The sequence below is a fragment of the Anolis sagrei genome, chromosome 7 (assembly GCF_037176765.1).
Source record: "Anolis sagrei isolate rAnoSag1 chromosome 7, rAnoSag1.mat, whole genome shotgun sequence".
Classification (NCBI taxonomy): Eukaryota; Metazoa; Chordata; class Lepidosauria; order Squamata; family Dactyloidae; genus Anolis; species Anolis sagrei.
Window position 1 is genome coordinate 27,347,769 of NC_090027.1, and position 14,652 is coordinate 27,362,420.

A 14,652-nucleotide genomic window follows, 5' to 3' on the forward strand; every position below is an offset into this window, starting at 1 on the left:
TCTTCGCTGAGAATTGAAAGCCTTCTTTCCTCTTGGAAATCTACTAAAGACTCTGTTTGGTAAGGACCACTCCCGGCAGCCATAACGCAATTTGGACCTGGTGTAGAGGCCTACACCAGCAGAGCTTAAGTTAGATTGTCCAGAGAGGGGTCAAGGATTTCCCTTGTAGAAGGAAGAAACAGTTTATGAAGAAAGTTGCCTGTCCCTTGTGGACAACATTTAAGCAAGCCACCAGTTGATTCAAAGCCTTGAAGTATTTGTTTGATTTATTGAAAATTTAAGCAACAATAAAAACTTTGTTGAACTTTCTAAGTCTTTAAAAGAACTTTTTGTGTGGGGAAATCCGAAAGGCCTCTCAGCCGAGGCACCCCCAGCATCCCGCTGGGCATTCAGAAAACACATCCTATCTACAGACTCTTTCACAGGCCCAGCGCGGGACAGCACACTAATGCATGAACTGCAAGTTATCCACCACAGAATTTTGGATCTGCTTTTTGACTTGAGAGGCAGCATGGTGTAGTGGTTTAAATATTGGACTCTAGGAGATGATGAGTTAGTTGCTATGATGAATTCCCTACCTCTCTAGGCCAGGGAAAGCCCAGGAAGAAAGCCCAGGAAGTAGGCCCAGGAAGTTCAGCAGCCATTTTAAAAAGATGGTGCAAGGAGGCAGCCATCTTAGAGCGCCTAGTTCCTAGAGGGGGCGGAGCTTAGTAGCAGCCTGAAAGATATGTGGGAAGCTGTGTAATTGGCTGGGAGAGAGTGGGCGGAGCTTAGCTGGAGGGAAGAGAAAAAAGCCTTGAAGCAGGTACATTTTAAAATCTGACAGCTCAGTTAGGGTTTGATGATTGAAGAGTCAGGGACTGGTGTCTGAAGAGTTAGGTTTTGGGAGAGTTTGAAGAAGAAGAGTTAGTGAAGCCAGGAGTTGCTCAGTTAGTATAGATAGATAGCTATTAGGGAGAATAGCTAGTCTAGAGAATAGAGAGATCCAAAGGAAAGGACTGTCTGGAGTTTAAGGAAGTCTAGTCAGAGGGAAGTCTGCTAGATTTTGTGGAAGTGGTGAGTTGTTTTGAAACTAAGCCTTGAACTGTTCTTTGAAGTAACCACATGCTTTTATTCATTGCTGCAATCGTTAAGTTTAAGTGCCTGTATTGTTAAAGTCTCTCAAATAAACAACTCTGTTCCTTGTTAAACTACAACTGTCTCTAGAGTGCCTCTATGTGAAATAGTCCCATAGCAGTATAGAACAACAGAGTTTTAAGAAATGGTGGCAGCATTTATTTAAAAGAATCTCAGCATTATTTTACCTCAGAGAACAAAGTCCTGAGTGCGAATCCAGCACAACACAGTTTGCTTAAAGCCTCTTGCCACACCACAAGCTTAATATTCCTTAAAGTGTGGTGGTTGCCAGTGATTACAGATCTGTACCTCAGAAAATAGTGTGTTGGCAGCAAAGTCTCAGTAGCCTCCAAACACTTAATTGAATTTATTTAATACTCTCTTTATATTTACGATTCCATACTGGTGGGATCGCTTCACATTTTTGGTGAGGTAGTGGTGTGATCTCCAAACAAAGGGGGATCCTCTCAGCCTGATAGAGATCCTCTCTTTCTTAAATCTCCATATCACGTTACAGTTGCCATGGAACCTCCCCTGGTTGTCTTCAGAAAATCTTACTCTTTCAGCCTTGGTTGAAGACCATGATGAACTTCTTATAATAGGATTGCCACAATTCTGAGTTTACTTGAAGGCACATGACAACAAATTTCTTGGTTGAAAAGATGAAGGTAATATGCATATATTGGGGAAGGTTGAATGGGAGAAGGTACATATTATGGAAGATTGCATACAAAGAAACATACTCTGGAAGAAAGCATATGGAAATTTGCATGTTTATGCTTTTTTAATGTTCATATTGATATTGATATTGCATTTTACCATAGTTAAGTATTGTGTTGCACTTTAACTGCTCTGTATTTGAATATTTATTTATTTATTTACTACATTTTTATACCGCTCTTCTCAGACCTCAGGGCAACCCAGAGCGGTTCACAACCACAATACAATACATAAACCATGATAAAATCAGTTAAGAAGCATTTAAAAGGATAAACACTTATAACAGTCAATAAGCATCAACATCTCATATCGTCTCATAGTTAAAATCAAAGATCCAGTCCCGTCATCCAATTGTTCCATATTTCTATATTAGTTACACTGCCTATTCAAATGCCTGCTCAAACAACTAGGTCTTCAATTTCCTCCGAAATGCTAGCAGGGAGGGAGCTGATCTAATTTCTGTAGGGAGGGCGTTCCACAGCTGAGGGGCCACCACTGAGAAGGCCCTGTCTCTCGTCCCCGCCAACCGTACTTGTGATGCAGGCAGGATCAAGAGCAGGGCCTCCCCAGATGATCTTAATGTCCTAGCTGGTTCATAGGAGGAGATCTGTTCGGACAGGTAAGTTGGGCCAGAACCATTTAGGGCTTTAGAGGCTAAAGCCAGCACTTTGAATTGTGCCCGGTAGCAAACTGGCAGCCAGTGGAGCTGGCGCAACAGAGGAGTTGTATGCTCCCTGAGTGCTGCTCCTGTTAACAACCTGGCTGCCGAGCATTGGACCATTTGAAGTTTCCGGACAGTTTTCAAAGGCAACCCCACATAGAGAGCATTGCAGTAGTCTATACGGGATGTAACCAGAGCATGGACTACCATGGCCAAGTCAGACTTCCCAAGATACGGGTGCAGCTGGCACACAAGTTTTAACTGTGCAAATGCTCCCCTGGTCACCGCTGAGACCTGGGGTTCCAGACTCAACGATGAATCCAAGATCACACCCAAGCTGTGAACCTGTGTCTATGTGCCAAAAATGAAACACACTGGATATTGTATACTGGAATGGACAATATGGCCCATAGACCGATGTATATTTCTGCATATTCCTCAGACTACCTTGCTCCTGCCACCACTAACAAATAATCAGTCTTCCGAAAATGGAAAAGAATCATGCTTCTGAAACCTCTTAGGGAGAACCGTTCATAAGTATCAATGCTATTTAAATCAAATTGCAGGACTATGCATAAAAATATAGAGTTCTAAAATAATTATAATTTTCATTTGAAAAAAAGAGAAAATTCTAGCAGAAGTGCATGCCAGATGGGGAAAAATTAAAAATGTCAACCCCAGAAAAAAATCATTTCATCCATCAATAGCTTACAAGTGAAAAAAATTGGCATGGCACCTACTGCTCTTCCAAATGACCACACAGCTCCTTAAGCACATCACTAGTTTTTTACTTTTTGGCTCATCTACAAAGGATAAGTGATTCACCTTCTGTGAAATTTTTGCAGCATTGAAGTAACTGCTAGGCTGAGACCTTGGAAAACAGCATGGTGTGCTCCAGAGGAGGGACAGTGACAGCCAGAGTTGGCAATTGGCTATGAAAGGGGACTTTGAGACTTTACCTTTTAATTAAGCAATTTACAAGTGGTATTGGCAACAAGCTTATCTGCTCTATGCATTTTAGCATACTCTCGCCTGTGCCAATATCCCCTAGCCTGTCAATGCTGCTGTCCCATCAAGACAAAAGAAAAGGCACTGTTGCCTCTTCCTTTCCTGATAAGGGACCACATTAAATTCCTCATCAGGAAGTCAAGATTGCTCACATGCGAGCCAAACAACAACAAAATCTGTGACATTCCCAAATGTGATTGTCTCGGAAATCTTTAAACTGGGATAGAAACTCATATGATAGCAATATCGCAAGAAGCTACCTCTGCTGGGATGTCCTAGTTCCATCATCAAGAGAAAACATTAGAGAGAGGAGGAGAATTGGTAAACATCTTATTTCAAATACAGACATGTTTGAGATGCGCACTAAAGCACAAGGTGGTGGGCAGAATCTGGAAAGAAGTTAGGTGCGAAGAGACTTCGTCAAAATTGTGCTGTGCCAGATTTCACAAAAGCCAACAACTCTGAAAGCTCACTGCAAACCTGTTGCTGAATTTATTCACAATTTAGGATGCAGGTAAAAGAACTGCTGAAATGAGATTTCTTTTGCAATGGTTACATTTGTTAGATCAATACTGATGTCTAAACCTCCTAACCCACCCACCCCGCCCGAACACACACACACACACACACACACAAATATATTGTACTGACATCAAAAAAGAATTCTATTTTGCAGTATTTTATCCAACTCTACTCCTCCTCCTCCTACACACAATGCTCTAAAATGACACTAAATCTGTGATATTGGCCACAATTCTGTGACAGTTGTTTCTGCAGTCCTATACATGGAGACAGTGAGAAAAAGACTGGAAAAAGATGGGGAAATGTCTTTATTTTTTCCCATGACATGGTGTACAAATTCTAGGATTTCTAGGTTCAATAACTGATGGGGATCCTGTATATTTAAAAGTCATGCAGAAGAAGGAGATTCTATTTATTTATTTAATTATTTATTTATTGTATTTATATTCCACCCTTCTCACCCCGAAGGGGACTCAGGGTGGAGCACAACATATAAACGCCAAACATTCAATGCTGAAACATATTATACCATACACATACAAAAGAATTAAAATCACATATCTCGACGTTAAAATCCACTAGTTAAAACTATCTCAACAACCATATTGAATTTGGTTGTCATACTAAGGGTTTCTATCGCTGCCTCATTGCACAGTCCCAAAGGCTCGCTCCCACAGCCATGTTTTTATCATCCTTCTAAAGGACAAAAGGGAGGGGGGCTGACCCGATCTCATTAGTAAGGGAGTTCCATAGCCGAGGGGCAATTACTGAGAAGGCCCTGTCTCTCGTCCCCGCCAAACGCGCTTGTGATAGTGGTGGGACCGAGAGCAGGGCCTCCCCAGAAGATCTTGATCTCCGTGATGGTTCATTTTAGTAGGTATCCCATCCCTTTTTTCAACTTTTACTTTCCTTTCACCTCTGAGCACACCTAACCTACAACATCCCTTTGGTGGCTTGGGTTCATTTGCATCATTTCCCACAGCATTACTCATTCCCATCCTCTCCCTAATAGCTCATGGAGTCCCTCCTGACCTGTATTTCTCATCTTCTGGGACTGTCTCTTGCTTAAGGTAAAGGTAGTCCCCTGACATTAAGTCCAGTCATGTCTGACTCTGGGGTGTGGTGCTCATCTCCATTTCTAAGCCGAAGAGCCAGCGTTGTCCGTAGACACCTCCAAGGTCATGTGGCCGGCATGACTGCATGGAGTGCCGTTACCTTCCCGCTGGAGCGGTACCTATTAATCTACTCACATTTGAATGTTTTCGAACTGCTAGGTTGGCAAAAGCTAGGGCTGACAGCGGAAGCTCACGCCGCTCCCCGGAATCGAACCTGCAACCTTCCAATCAACAAGCTCAGCAGCTCAGTGCTTTAATCCACTGTGCCACCGGCTTAATTTCATATTAATTTATCATAAAGTTTTCCTGTTTTTTGTCGTACCTCCGTCTTTGCAGTACTAACAAATGTCATTGTCTCTGAGAAATCCTCCACCAGTGTCATCCCCTACTACAGCTGCTGCCCAGTAGCTGTTTGGCATATTTATCCCAGCAAAACTCTGTCTGATATGGAGGAAACTTCTAGCAGCATTTCTACAATCAGCATAGTCTCCTGCCTCACAGGAGCGTACAATACCACCACTGCGGAAAGGTTGTGCAAAGTCAGATGGTTAAACCTTCTGCTAAGAAACTAGTGGATAATTTCTCCCTCTGGTGGAGAAGTTCAGTAAAATGGCATGCCCAACTTGCCAGCCTAGACATAAGACAACCATTCTTGAGAATCTATTCACACTTAACTCTAGTTCCATTGCAATGCTGCAGAGAGTGTGTCTAAGGGGTGTGATGTGGAAACATCTACAACAATCCAAGCCATACATAAATATTTATTAGATCAAACAAATACATGAACTCCATATACTCACAAAAGATTTCAGATTTATGGATTTAGAAGCTGACATGTGTTATATGGATTAGTAACGCAATTGCACAAGGGTTTCCAAGACAATGCAGCAGTAGAGATCATAAGGTTATAGCAACAGGACTTTTCAGGTTGGAGAGATATCCTCCTCCCATTCTAATTTTCTGTGTTATATATATATATATATATATATATATATATATATATATATCTGAAATTAGCTGCAATCCTCACAGCAACTGGACATGCAGATGTTTTCCCTTCAAAGGCAAAATGTGGTTGTGAGTTACTCATATTGTAATGAATGTATTTTAGAGTTACTCAGTCTTAAATGGGTAGTTAAGGCCAGGAGTTCACTCAGGTTGCACAACAACAGACACTGTTATTTCCTGTAGTGGACATGATACCATTCTATGGAATCCTGGGATTTGTAGTTTGGCGAAGCATTAAATCTCTCTGGCTTAACATTCCAAACATCCTTTCCCTAGACTGCAAATCCAAAGATTCCATAAAATGGGACTATGGCAGGTTGAGCAGAATCTTAACACTTTAATTGTATATTGTGAATGTGCCCCAGATCTTTAAAATTCACTCTTTGGGATGATCATTCCCAGACTTTCAAAACTAGTATAGCTATGATGATGGTGGCAGGAGGGTTTCTTTCTGATCAAGAGCCATCTATATAAATAAAAATGTAATGTTCGTTTGTGGCATTCACAGAACTCAAAAACCACTGGGGCAATTGGCACCAAATTTGGACACGATACACCTAACAAACCAATGTATGTTCTCCACTCAAAAAACCAAGAAAAAAAGAAGCAGAAAGGACTTCTGAACTGCATGTCCACAAAGGAGAAACTGCATGTCTACAAAGAGACCCATGGCCACGCCCCCTCCTCCTCCCGGGGAAACAGCCGGCCATTAAAGCCTTAGAAGCCAGGCACACATGCACGCCCCCCCCCCCCACACACACACACATGAGAGTGGGCACCATGGGAGTGAGGAAAAGGAGGAGGAGGACGGTGGATGGGCTCCTCATGTCCCTCCCTCGCCAGCAGAAGCAGCAGCCTTTTTCCTCTTGGCTGTCACCCCTTCCTTTCATCGCCTCTTCTTCCTTCAAGATGCCCCAGTAGAAGCAGCAGGCAGGAGGGAGGGAGGAGGGGAGAGAGACAGTTCCCTTCTTCGCCAACTCTTTCTTCCCTCCCTTATCTGCTCGGCTGTCTCCGGCAACACGAGCACACATTTAACACACACACACACACTCCTATAAACATCCAGACCGGGAGGTAGCTGCCTCTGTCACAATCCACTCCTTCTCTCTCTCCCTCCCTCACTCCCTTCCCTTCTTTCCCCCCTCCCTTTCTTCCTTCCCCTTCCTTTCCTTCTCCCTCCTTCCTTCCTGTCCCTGCCCCCTTCCTTCCCTTCCTTCTCCTTCATTTTCTTCTTTCCCTCCTTCCCTTCCTTCCTGTTCCTTCTTCCTTTCCTTCCTTCCTTCCTTTTCTCCTTCTTTCCCTTTCTTCATTTCCTTCCCCTTAATTTCCCTCCCTCCTTTCTTCATCCCCCTCCTTCCTTTCCCTCCTCCTTCCTTCCTCCTTCCTTCCTTCCTGTTCCTCCTTCTTTCCTTTCCTTCCTTCCCTTCTTTCCCTCCTCCCTTCCTTTTTTCTTTCCTTCCTTCTTCCTTTCCTTCTTTCTATGTAAGATATAAATACAATATTTTATATATTGTTATATAGATTACAATATAATATGTTACTATTATATATTACTGCATAATACAAATTAAATAGACTTACAGAATATAGTTGGAAGGGACAGTCAAGAAGTAACGAGAGGAGGGAAAGAGGAAAGGAATGAAGGCAGGAAAGGGGGAAGGAGAGAAGGAGGGAGGGAAAGAAGGAAGAAAAGAAAGAAAAGGAGAGAAGCAAGAAAGGAGAGAAGTAAATAAAAAAGTGAAAGGAAAAATACAGGGAAGGAAGGATGTAACCAAAGAGCAAAGAAAGGTAGGAAAGAAACAGGTAGAGATGGAAGAAAGAAGAAGATAAATAGGAAGGGAAAGAAAAAGAAGAAAGAAAGGAGAGAAAGAGGGAGGGAAGGTTGGCCACAGCAACGCATGCCGGGTACAGCTAGTTTGATTTATAAAAGATCAGCTTCTCCTGGATGGAAATTTGCTAGAACCCATGTATGGACTGTGTGTCGTTGTGTGCCTTCACGTGTTCTGATTCATGTTGACCCAAACTGAATCCATATTTGAGTTTTCTGGGGTTGATCATGTGTGACTCAACCAAAGTCATCTAGTAGGTTTCCAAGGCTGAGCATGGGAACAAACCATGGTCCCCAAAGTTGTTACCCAATAATCAAATCAGTATACCATGCTGGCTCATGTATTTCTATAGATCTACATTTCGCTACATTTCTGACTTATGGTGGCCCTATTACAGTGGCATTGTTTATTCAGTTGGGGGTTACTTTTGCCTTCCTCTAAGGCAGTGTGTGACATGCCTAAGCTTACTCAGTGGATTTCTATGCTCAGGTGGGGATTCAAGTCCTAGTCTTCCAGTATTCAAGTTCAACATTCAACCCCTTACACTATGCTGGATCAATATAGAAACTTGTATTTTTGGACTGTTCTGGGATACATCCTGTTTTCAAAATTTTACCACTGAACCCTTACTTCAACAGAAGCTGCCAAGTTTTGCTAAAGAGCACAGTGTAGCTTCCCAATATGTGAGGCAGCCCCCTCCCCACCGCTGAGTATATTAACAAGAGGGACATTTAAGAAGAAAAAAAATCAGTCTTATTAAATCCAATTTATTCCATAGGGCAGAAAGAAAGGAGTGATCACTGTTTGTTTGTTTTTTTCCCAAGTAAGAGGCTAGTGAGTTATGAAAGGATTAATTAGTTAATGTCTGCAAAACACCATACAGACTGCCAAGTATTATTAATATTATCCCATTCAAAAGCACAAGAGAGGGTGCTTTGCTTCTGATTAATTATTATTATTACAACCACTTTGGCAACGACAGGGGGAAAAATCAAGGGTTTATTTAGAAATTAAATACTTGCCCTCCCTCTGGAGCATTCTGGAGAAATGGATCGTACCATTTGTGTAGCAGGAGAATGCAGCTAGGCAGAGATAAGAGCCGTCTTGGGAGATTGTGGAAAGAGAGGAAAAAGAGAGGGACTGAGGCCCTTTCTGGCATTGAAATGGGAAGTGTTGGGCTTATGAAAAATGTAGATGATAAAAACTACGAACCCAGCTTGCCTTTTGCTTCAAACTTTGCCTAATATTGTGAGCAGTTTGAGTAGTTTTTAGAGCTATGCCCAGTCTCACCTGATCAGATAAATAAGGAGCCAGAGTTTTGACTGACTTCCCCTACAGGTTTGTCACCAGTCTTCTCTACCCACCACTCCAGTGGTTGAAAGTCAGGTTCACCATAAGCAGCAACCATATTATATGGGATTAATTTTTCCCAGCCAAGTTGCTTGGGAACAGAAGTGTTTTGGATTTAGATATAGAATACTTCTATTTGCATGTATGATATCTCGGACATGGAATCCAAGTCTAAATATAAAAATCATTTATATTTTGCTAATAGCATCCCTTACAACTTAACAAAAAGTTAAACATGAGCCAACAATGTGATGCGGCGGCCAAAAAAGCCAATGGGATTTTGGCCTGCATCAATAGGAGCATAGTGTCTAGATCTAGGGAAGTAATGCTACCCCAGTATTCTGCTTTGGTTAGACCACACCTGGAATATTGTGTCCAATTCTGGGCAACACAATTGAAGAGAGATATTGACAAACTGGAATGTGTCCAGAGGAGGGTGACTCAAATGATCAAAGGTCTGGAGAACAAGCCCTATGAGGAGCGGCTTAAGGAGCTGAGCATGTTTAGCATGAAGAAGAGAAGGCTGAGAGGAGATATGATAACCATGTATAAATATGTGAGAGGAAGCCACAGGGAGGAGGGAGCAAGTTTGTTTTCTGCTTCCTTGGAGACTAGGACGCGGAACAATGGCTTCAAACTACAAGAGAGGAGATTCCATCTGAACATGAGGAAGAACTTCCTGACTGTGAGAGCCGTTCAGCAGTGGAACTCTCTGTGGTGGAGGCTCCTTCTTTGGAAGCTTTTAAACAGAGGCTGGATGGCCATCTGTCAGGGGTGATTTGAATGCAATATTCCTGCTTCTTGGCAGGGGGTTGGACTGGATGGCCCATGAGGTCTCTTCCAATTCTTTGATTCTATGATTCTATGATTCTACTATTCTAAACTGCTCTATATCCCAGGATCTGATCCCAGATTATCTGATTTATATGAGTCTCCACTGCCAGATAATCTAGGATAAGAATATAATCTGGGAACAGATCCTGGGATATCGGGGCAGTGTCGAAAGGGCCTCAGACTAAGGTGGGGGACTTTCAGCCACTGAGAGTGATGAAGGAAATGCAGTCCTACATGGGTACTGGACTTCAACTTCCATCATCCCTAACTATTAGCTGTGCTGACCAGGGCAAGTAGGATTTATAGTCCAACATCTTTGGGGTGGTCTATAGCCTCCAGCCCTGATTTAGGTGCAGTATATTGTAACAAAATAGTTACATTAAAAAAATGTTAAAAAAACAAACTTCTGAACAGACCCAAGTGTTGTGTTTAATAGTCAGGAGTGATTGGAAATGCAATCTAGCGACAACTGAAGGGCCCTCAATTTTACCCCTATATGGTTAAGAATGGCAGACAGTGTGCATAGCCTCTTTGCAGTGTCATTCCTTGGGTTCCATTTACATTGTTATTCCTCAGGTTCACTTTGCCTTACATTCTACTCTACCTGAATTCTGATTCAATTAAAGAGTTCTTAAGTTAATACTGTTCTTTCGGTTCAATGACATGATTCCCTTCAATTCAATATTGAGATGAAACACTGATAAAACCCAGTAGATCATTCAGTCATGATGTTATGCATGACTGCATTGCAGTCCCTTTTTTTGTACAGTTTCTCTACTCCTTCCTCTTCCCTTTTTCCTTCTTCCTTTCTGTCTTCAGGAGGGATGGATTTATTGCAGGAAGAAGGTATTTTGGAGTCTTCCCATCTCCTGGTATCTGCAAATCTCCTTCTCCCTCATGCCTCCTTTGTTCTGAACTTACTCCAATTTCTGCAAATAGTGTTCAAGTACAAAAGTAGCTTGCACTTGCGGCAATTATCTCAGCAGAAGGGAAGAATAGGAGGAATTTTGATTCCTGAAATCCTTTCCTGGAAACCTAAAATATTACTTCCTTTCACCACCTGAAATGGGCTTCCTGAAGTTTCAGAATTTTGTGTTGCTAGCTTAGGTTGTGGTGAAGAAAAATCAAGTTATATTCTGCTTTTCACTTTGATTTCCTCTCAACCTTGAATCTTATACAGCTGACATGAGATGTCAGACTGGAGAAAGACTGAAAATCTGTAAAATGTGCAAATCATGGCACTTGAAATTTCACAAAGCCTTGTGTCTTTCTTCAGCCATGCATCTCTCTGGAGCCTCACATCTTATTCATTCACTACTTGTGTTGTGTATGCAATGCAAGGCTGGAGAGAGATTAACAAAATAGTACCCTGTTTTCCCGAAAATAAGGCCTACTCTGAAAATAAGCCCTAGTTACAATTTTAAAAGGTCTATTTATAATAGTATTTTACATGCAACAATTTAAAATCAAATGGCAATAGAATGTAGCAGTACGTATAAACCCTTTGCCAAGGAAAGACACCCCCAAAATAATCACACCCAAAAAACTGCATTGTTGATTTTTGTTCATGAGTATCAGTAAATGTCATGAACAAAAATCGACATTGGAGTTTTTTGGGTGTGATTATTTTGGGGGTGTCCTTGGTAAAGGCTTTATACCTATTTTTAAACAAGCAATGCACTGATGTGGAAGAAGACAACAGAATAGGAAGGACACGAGGTCTCTTCTAGAAAATTAGAAACACTGGAGGTAAATTTCAGGTGAAAATGGGTGTGATAAAAAACAAAGATGGCAAGGACCTAACAGAAGCTGAAGAGATCAAGAGAAGGTGGTGAGACTATACAGAAGATCTGTATATGAAGGATAATAATATCGAGGATAGTTTTGATGCTGTGGTGAGTGAATTAGAACCAGACATCCTGAGAAGTGAGGTTGAATGGTCCTTAAGAAACATTTCTAATAACAAGGCAGCAGGGGATGATGGGATCCCAGCTGAACTGTTTAAAATCTTGAAAGATGATGCTGTTAAGCTGATGCATGCCATATGCCAGCAAATATGGAAGACACAAGAATGGCCATCAGACTGGAAAAAAAATCAACTTATATCTCCATACCAAAAAAGGGAAATGCTAAAGACTGCTCAACCTTTCATACAGTGGCACTTATTTCTCATGCCAGTAAGGTAATGCTCAAGATCCTGAAAGGAAAACTCCAACAATACATGGAGAGAGAGATGCCAAATGTACAAGCTGGCTTTGGAAAAGGCAGAGGAGTGAGAGACCAAATTGCCAATATCCTCTGGATAATGGAGAAAGGGAGTTTCAGAAAAACATCTATTTCTGTTTTATTGACTATTCTAAAGCCTTTGATTGTGTGGATCATAATAAATTGTGGCAAGTTCTTGGTGATATGGGCATACCAAATCACCATGTCCGTTTCTGAGGAATCTGTATAAGGACCAAGTAGCAACAGTAGGAACTGACAATGGAACAACAGACTGTTTCAAGATTGGGAAAGTCATGTGGCAGGGTTGTGTACTCTCACCCAACCTATTCAACTTGTATGCAGAACACATCATGCGATATGCAGGGCTTGATGTATAGATATGTAGATGATACCACTTTGATGGCTGAAAGCAAAGTGGAGCTGAGGAGCCTTCTAATCAAGATGAAACAAGAAAGCACAAAAGCTGGGTTGCAGTTAAACAAAAAACCAAGATTATGGCAACAAGAATGATTGACAACTGGGAAATAGAGAGAAAAAACGTGGAGGCAGTGACAGACTTTGTATTTCTAGGTGAGAAGATTACTGCAGATGCAGACTGCAGCCAGGAAATCAGGAGATGCTTACTTCTTGGGAGAAGAGCAATGACCATTCTTGATAAAATAGTGAAGAGTAGAGATATCACACTGGCCATGAAGGTCCACATGGTTAAAGCAATGGTATTCCCCATAGTCACCTACAGATGTGAGACCTGGACCATAGGGAAGGCTGAGCGAAGGAAGATAGATGCTCTTGAACTGTGGTGTTGAAGGAAAGTTCTGAGAGTGCCTTGGACTGCGAGAAGATCCAACCAGTCCATACTTCAGGAAATGAAGCCTGACTGCTCGTTGGAGGGAAGAATAGTAGAGGCCAAGATGAAGTACTTTGACCACATAATGAGAAGACAGGAAAGCTTAGAGAAGACAATGATGCTGGGGGAAATGGAAGGAAAAAGGAAGAGGGGCCAACCAAGGTCAAGATGGATGGTCTCCTTGAAGTGATTGGCTTGACTCTGAAGGAGCTGGGGATGGTGACAGATGACAGGGAGCTCTGGCGTGGGCTAGTCCACGAGGTCACAAAGATTCGGAAGCGACTGAACGAATAAACAACAACAATCAGTAAATGTAGATTGTTACACATGGGAAAAGGAAATAGAGTCACAAGAAATCCATGATAGAATTCAGGGTTTGGAAATAAAATAAATTTGTATGCTATTGGCAGGAGGTGTTTTTGAGGTATTCTATCTATCCACTTTCCTTTCCTTCTTATCTACATCCCAGGGAATTCTACTGTTTTGTTTAAAAAGCCCTCTTTCATTCTCGAAACAGCCTCAGAGGAAACATCTTGTAAATATGCTTATGCCATCCTCAAGGCAATCGGAGGCACACAAATGTAATGGGAGTTGTGGCAAGGCCTGTGGCTCTCCCAGTGAACCCTTTTGGCCCTCTAACCCTCCAATAGTTGTTCAGTTTCAGGCAGGTCTTGCAGCTCCAACAGTGTCCCAGGGCAGGAAAATCACCTCTCTGATGCACCAAAGTTGCCCACACCTGATATACAAGAACACATTAGAGCGACTATGATAATACCAATAAGTATCGTCTCTTCTCATTTGTTATAAGTGTGTGTTTTTAATTAAAATATGTTTTATCCTTGCATTGCTCTTCATATTCCCATTTGGCCACCTCTGGCTGTAATTGCAAAACAAGGAAAGCAAACAACCCAGCAAATAACATTAAAATTAAAATCCACCATTTAGTCAGCTTTACCTGTTGGCCCTGGAAATTTAAACTCTCTCAATTCTCTTGGGGTTCTGAAGCAAAATATCATAAATTATCTGAACAAATCCTTTCTCTGAGGAATCCCCAGTACTTCCACTCTCCCGCACACTTCATATCTCAGTGTTTCACAGCCTGTTAAATTATTCAGATATCTTTTAAAAGCTGATGGGCAAGTTAAGGAAGGCAATTAGCGAGATAGGCATGTTCATAAATTTGCTCAAAAAGGAAAGCAAAAAAGCAGATATGGCAGGGCCACAATGATGATGGAACCACCCAAGCTCAATGCCAACACTGTCATTGGCATCATAATTCTTCCTCTAAATCTGATGCCATTTCAAATACTCATAGGGCCTTAAGTGAGGAAGCAAGATTCAGTCTGGCTTGTTTCTTTCAAAGTTGGCTCAAACATTGTTTATGAGTGCCAAAACCTATTCTTGGCAGATTCTCAG